Source organism: Pocillopora damicornis, chromosome 2 (assembly GCF_964200805.1).
Source record: "Pocillopora damicornis chromosome 2, jaPocDami1.2, whole genome shotgun sequence".
Classification (NCBI taxonomy): domain Eukaryota; kingdom Metazoa; phylum Cnidaria; class Anthozoa; order Scleractinia; family Pocilloporidae; genus Pocillopora; species Pocillopora damicornis.
The window spans coordinates 19,620,534-19,626,533 of NC_142671.1; positions in this window are offsets into that span (position 1 = coordinate 19,620,534).

Genomic DNA, 6,000 nt, shown 5'->3' on the forward strand with positions numbered 1-6,000 from the left:
TTTCTGACAGCAATCTTCAGCACACTGTCGGAAGCCAGGTCTGCAAACTTTTCCTGTGTGTAACCTTCAAATTAGAGAAAAAATAGACAACATTTTTTAGTCAAAAGTAAAATCATGGAATTATTGGAACAAAAGACAAGAACAGAATACATTTATTTTGAAGTTAATAGTTTCCTTGAGATATCATAACCATATAACATCAAACAATTTAAGTTGTTTTTAGGGGATGGCAATAGGGCTTTTTGCTTGAAGTAAAATGCAAGCTTAATTTTACTGTACAAGTAGAAGATGGGAAATGTGTTAAATATATGGTACCAAACTATTGTCACTAAATGTCAGCTCAACATATGGTAATTTTCCTTCACTTAAACAACAATAATTAATGTAAATTCAGATGAGAAGTTAATTGATCATTGAATGGAAGAGTTTTTATAAGCTGTGTTCCTTTTAAATTCACCTATACATTTTGTGGCAACTGGTTAGATCAATCACCAAAAAGCATTGGGGACAATAACTGAATCAGCCCAGAACTATGAATCAAAACTTTCATCTACCTATTGATATATTTTGCATTTGTGTTCTCTGATCGACGACCTTGCGAAAATAGTTTTCAGTTTGGTGTGACTGCTTTGGGGAAAATGGTCTGCCCTCAAGGATTGGCTGAACTGCAAATCACATGAAGCAAACCATTTTCCTTAAAGGACAACATTCAATTTCTGTGGTGTTATCCAAGTGAAGTGAACTTCATTTAAAATGGGTGGTCCTTTCAGCTACGAGGCTGCTGTTATAGCACTCCTCATAGTAGAGCTTTTTATAGAGGCTGCTGCTAAATACTTATGCAGAACTGGATCTATATTACAAGATAGGAACTGTTTAAACATTAGTACTTCGTAAAATTCTGTGCAAAATCGTGTTTCATCACTTGTTGCTTAAAAGCCTTCAAAGATGCTGCCCATTTGTATGTTTTGGGTAACAAGTTGAATAAAATCGCTTCAGGGTATCTAAAAGTTCACTTCCCAAGGCTTAGTTTAGGTCCTGAAGGATAAATGTCTTCATGCCTTCATGTATTGTAACTACAGAAACTGTTGTTTCTTCTACAATAAACAGAAAATCCAGCCAAATTTTTCTAGATAAAAGAATAACAAGTGGGTTAGCAAACACTTCAATTGGTTCGTGGAGAAAATGTGCTTGTAATCTGAATGTGTGATCAAAAACTGTTTAAGTTCTGGATCAAAGGTTAATTTTCTGGCTTAAACTACTCCACCTTAAACCATTAATCACAAATTAATTATTAATCAAATGTCAATCAATGTGTTAACTTGAACGGGAACGACTATTGTTATTTAGTCAACAACCATTCTCTGTCCCAAAAGGGGGTAGTCCTAATCTTAATGATTTCAGTCTCAATCATCTCTTGCTGGTGGGTAAATGACAGAGGTGTTCATGATTGGTCTACTATATTCTCCTGTTGACCTCTTGACTTTCACATTACGACACAACCATCTGGTCCTAGATAAACTTCTGTGACTCTGCACCATTCACCACAGACCACATTGGTATCTGCTACCACCAAGGATGTCACTGATTCTTACACTGAGGCATTCAGTTTTCCATTGCTTTCTAGGTATGAGTGATAGGAACACATCCCTATTCCATCACTTCTAGAGCGAGTCAATGATTTTTTAAATGATCTCTAGGTACCTTGTGGCATGGATTCTTTTCCTTGAATGGTCCATGGGAAACTTCTGATGAGGCATGTCCAAGAAGTATCTCATTTGGGCATAAGTAGCTGCCATTGTGTGGGTCATTTGGACTCCTTTGATGGGTCTTTGGTTCATCAGATTGAGTACCTCGAGGAAGACCACATATAGCTCAAATGTTGTGAGTAATGGCTAACAATGGCTTTCTTCAGGGTGCTTTTGTAGGTGTTAACAAGGGCTTCAGCACAAGCAATCTGATGTGGAGCAGCTGGTGCAATAAACTTCCACTGCATTCCTCTCTCTCCACAGAACTTTAACTTCTTCCTGGTTTAGGATGTTTATCATCTGATGCAGCTTCTTCTCAGCACCCACAAACTCTGAACTATTGTCGCACAACATTACTGTAGGCTGACCTCATAAAGCAAAAAACCTTTGTATGATTTGGAGAATTCCTGAAATGTTTACTGCCATCTCCAAATGGACAGCTGCTGTGTTCAGGCATGTAAGCGAGACTCCATAGTGCTTAGCAGTGTTATTTCTTGCTATCTTGACATTATAAGGGGCTATGCAATGGGTACAACAAAACCCACACTTGTACTTTATGGACTTGCTCTGTTTGCTTCCTTTGAGTATCCAGAACTTTGTCTTTACTGTCGTAGCTGCAACATCACTATGACTGTGCTGATGGGCATGACTTGTTATTAGAAAGAATATCCAATGATCACTTGGGAGGAGAGTGATATGTTTTGTTTCATAGGAGACAATGGCTTCATCGACTCTTCCCCTGATCTTGATTACACCCTTGTTGTGCTACAAATTGGACTTAAAATCCAGTCTTGCTGAGGGCAAACCATCTTCCTTAAAGCACAACATTCAATTTCTCTAGTCCTATCTAGCCAAATTGCTTTCCAATTAAAGAATGATAAGTGTGTCAGCATATGGTTCCATAGGTGAGCAAAGAAAATGTGTTTGTAAACTGAACATGTGGTCAAAAACTGTCTAATTTTTAAAGTTATGATAAAATGATCATCATGCCAAGCATACTCTAACCAACATAAAGTTATACAATGCAATATGCATAACATGGTTGTCCATGAAGGATTCAACGCTACTGTGTTGATGCGAGCACTTATCCTTTAGTACTTGTGCAAGGAGACCAAAATGTGTAAATTTTTGCATGTGATCTTTTTCAATGTTAACATTCTTCCACCTTAATGTTTATATCCTGCATTCCTCCCTTCTACAGTTTTAGTCTTTCAACTGTATTATTTGGTAATTTCTTGTGAAGAAACATGTCATTCAAAAGAGTAGGAGAGTGTCCTTGTTAACGTTGTTTTATGCTGTGCTGGACTGAGTGTTAGCAGCTGAAAGTTTTAAGTTGAACAATATGCTGAAATTTTATTGATGGTTACATGTAAACTGTTCAGTTACTCTTGGAATGTGATCCAGTGAGCTTTCTCTTAGATATCTCTACCCCTATCTATTCTTCACCTAAATTGTGCTATGTTATGTGGCTTTAGTAGTGTGTTCCCTAAGTGGTTGATGATTATATGGGTATCCTGTTGTTGACTTTGTGGGCTGTTTTGTAATTAGAACTATACAAACTCATTCTGGCAGACAAATTACTTTGTCAGTCTAAGAACTTGCTTCATAATGGCATATTTTGTTTTGCCCTGTTTTGCTTCTCCCCAACAACCAAAACATGGATACAGGAATTATAGAAATTCAAGAAGCATGAATGCCTCCAGAGAGGCAGTTTATAGGGTTATTGTTTAAGTGAGAATCTTCAACCTCCTCTTAAAATAAATCTCTGCTTCCTCATTGGAGTTAGGAACACATTCTGATTCCTGATAGTTGTTGAAGGTTACTTTCTCCCCCAGTACCCCAGTAGAGAGTTATTGTTTGTTCAAATCAAGGAAAGGGCTTTAAGCAATTGTAAATTAGCATATTATGCTTACATGATGTCTTTCAGTAAGAATTCTTGGCACTTTACCAGGTCTGAGGGCACAACTCTGCTAACCCTTTCACCACCAGTCGTTTTTTGCAGAAAACAGCCCTGAACACCAGATGTTTTTGGTACTGTTTGCCGAGATTACGTACATTACTTTAATTGCAATTTTCATGGAGAAGGAAGCATTTTTGCAAAAAAGAACCCCATATGATTTTATTTGTTATAAAATTCTCTTTCAGGTAATTCTATTTACATTTTTAAAGGATGAAAACTGACTGAACATGAACCTCTCAAAGTTGAGATAACCTACGATTTTGAAAAAAAAAACATATGGTCCTTCTTGAAATGTGTACAAACCCACCAAAATTTGTCCAACAATATTCTAAAATGAAAAAATGCTTTTCATAGGACAACCTTAGATGAAAAAAGCAATTTATATTACAACAAAAGTCATATTTTTACACTAAAACTCACCCGACTTCATTTGCAAAAAAGTCATGTTGTCATTGCGCAACATCTTTTGAGTAAAAAAACTTTAAATTTACCCATTGATTTGTGAGTTTTTACTAGCACTTAGAAATAGTTTTTGTCTCTGTAACAAATGAATTCTGAAATAAAACCTGTTCTTCTATTGAGTTACTGATGTAGTGCCTCTCATTTATTGTCCCTAGCTAGCAAAGTTTTCTTTAGTATGGTAGTCATAGAAGCAATTTGATCCTCCTTCTCCAATGCACAGGTAAACATTGCACTGGCTGCACTTGAAAGTTGTCTTGTGTCTTGGAGAAGGGTTGTCAGGATTTGCTTTCTTTGAAGAGAAGTGCTTTCTTTCACAGACCACACAACGATGATTCTTGCCCTCCCCTTTGAAGGGAAAATGGATTCCAACATTACTGAGACGTTCAGGCACTGGTGTGTCTGCACTCCTCTTTCTTTTGTTAGAGGCAGTTGATTTGTGTTGCTGTGGGAAGTTGCCAACCAACTGCACACAAAGGTCTTCCTTGAAAGACAATAGATCCCTTTTCCTTCTTCCTCTTGGAGTTTCTGGGCGCTTGAACCCCTCAAGAATGTAAGCATTGTAAATGCTTAGAAGGACCATCTTCAGGAAAATGCGAAGGTACCACCTCTTCTGTTTCTTTGACTTATTGACTGCTGTCATTTGGTCTGAGAGATCGACTCCTCCCATAAAGTTATTGTAGGACTTGACAATTCCTGGCCTGTAAATCTTCTTGGTAACCCAGCGTCCTCGTTGCTTGACCCTTCTACACACCACGTCACTTTCATTTCTGACTTCTTCTGATTCAGCCCCAGAGTTGTCATCTTCGACCCAATCTGGTACCACTGGTGGGGAATGTATTGTAGTTAGAAAATAGACATCTTTTTTGTCTTTCCACCTCAAAGCTGTCATTCCTTGTTCCTTTGCAGTAAGCCATGCCACTTCTCCTCGTTTCCTGAGAACAGCTCTTTTCAATTGTTCATGCGGGTAGCCCTTGCGAGGTCTTGCTGTCCCAGCAGCAATAATTCCCCTTGTCCTCAACAAAAGGAAAAGAATTGGGCTGGTGTAAAAATTGTCAACATAAAGGTGATGGTTTGTTTTGTGCAAATCTGCAACCAAATCCATGACAATCTTACCGGTCTTTCCGATGTTACCAGCCTCTCTGTCGTCCTTCCCAGCATAGATAGAGAAATTCTTGCAATAGCCAGTCTGGGAATCACAGAGTTGAAAGAATTTCACTCCAAATTTGATTGGCTTATCTGGCATTCTCACCTTTATGGCTAACCTCCCTTTGAAAGGAACCATAGCTTCATCAATGGAGATTTCACGGGAGCAGTTAAAAATTTCCTTGAATTTCTGAACAATATCATGATAAATACCTCTCACTTTATATAAGGGGTCTTGCTTTTCTTCTTCTGTTTGTTCGTGGTCTGGGTCGCAGAAGAATATGTACGATTTTAACTGGAAGAAACGTTTTCGAGATCGCAAAATGTTTTTCACTCCTGGAATGTGAAATAGCCTTGCTTCTGCAGATGACAGGAAGTAGCGTTCGTCGCGTGGGACAACAATAATGTCATTCGAAATGATCAACATTGCAATAAATGCCTTTAACTCTTCGGATGTGACAGGTTGCCAATTTGGTACTTCTTTCTTCTGAGCATTCTTGTTTGTAAATTCCACAATTTTACCGATGATTTCCTCGGTGAAAAACAACGAGAAAAAGTCAAAAGCCTTACCAGTATCAGGTAAGTTTATTGTCGGACCAGGTGTTAACGTGAACGGTTGCATGTCTACATCGAAGCGCTGGTTCTCCCACTTCATGTTTTCGGGCAAATCGAAATTAAAACCAGCGAAAT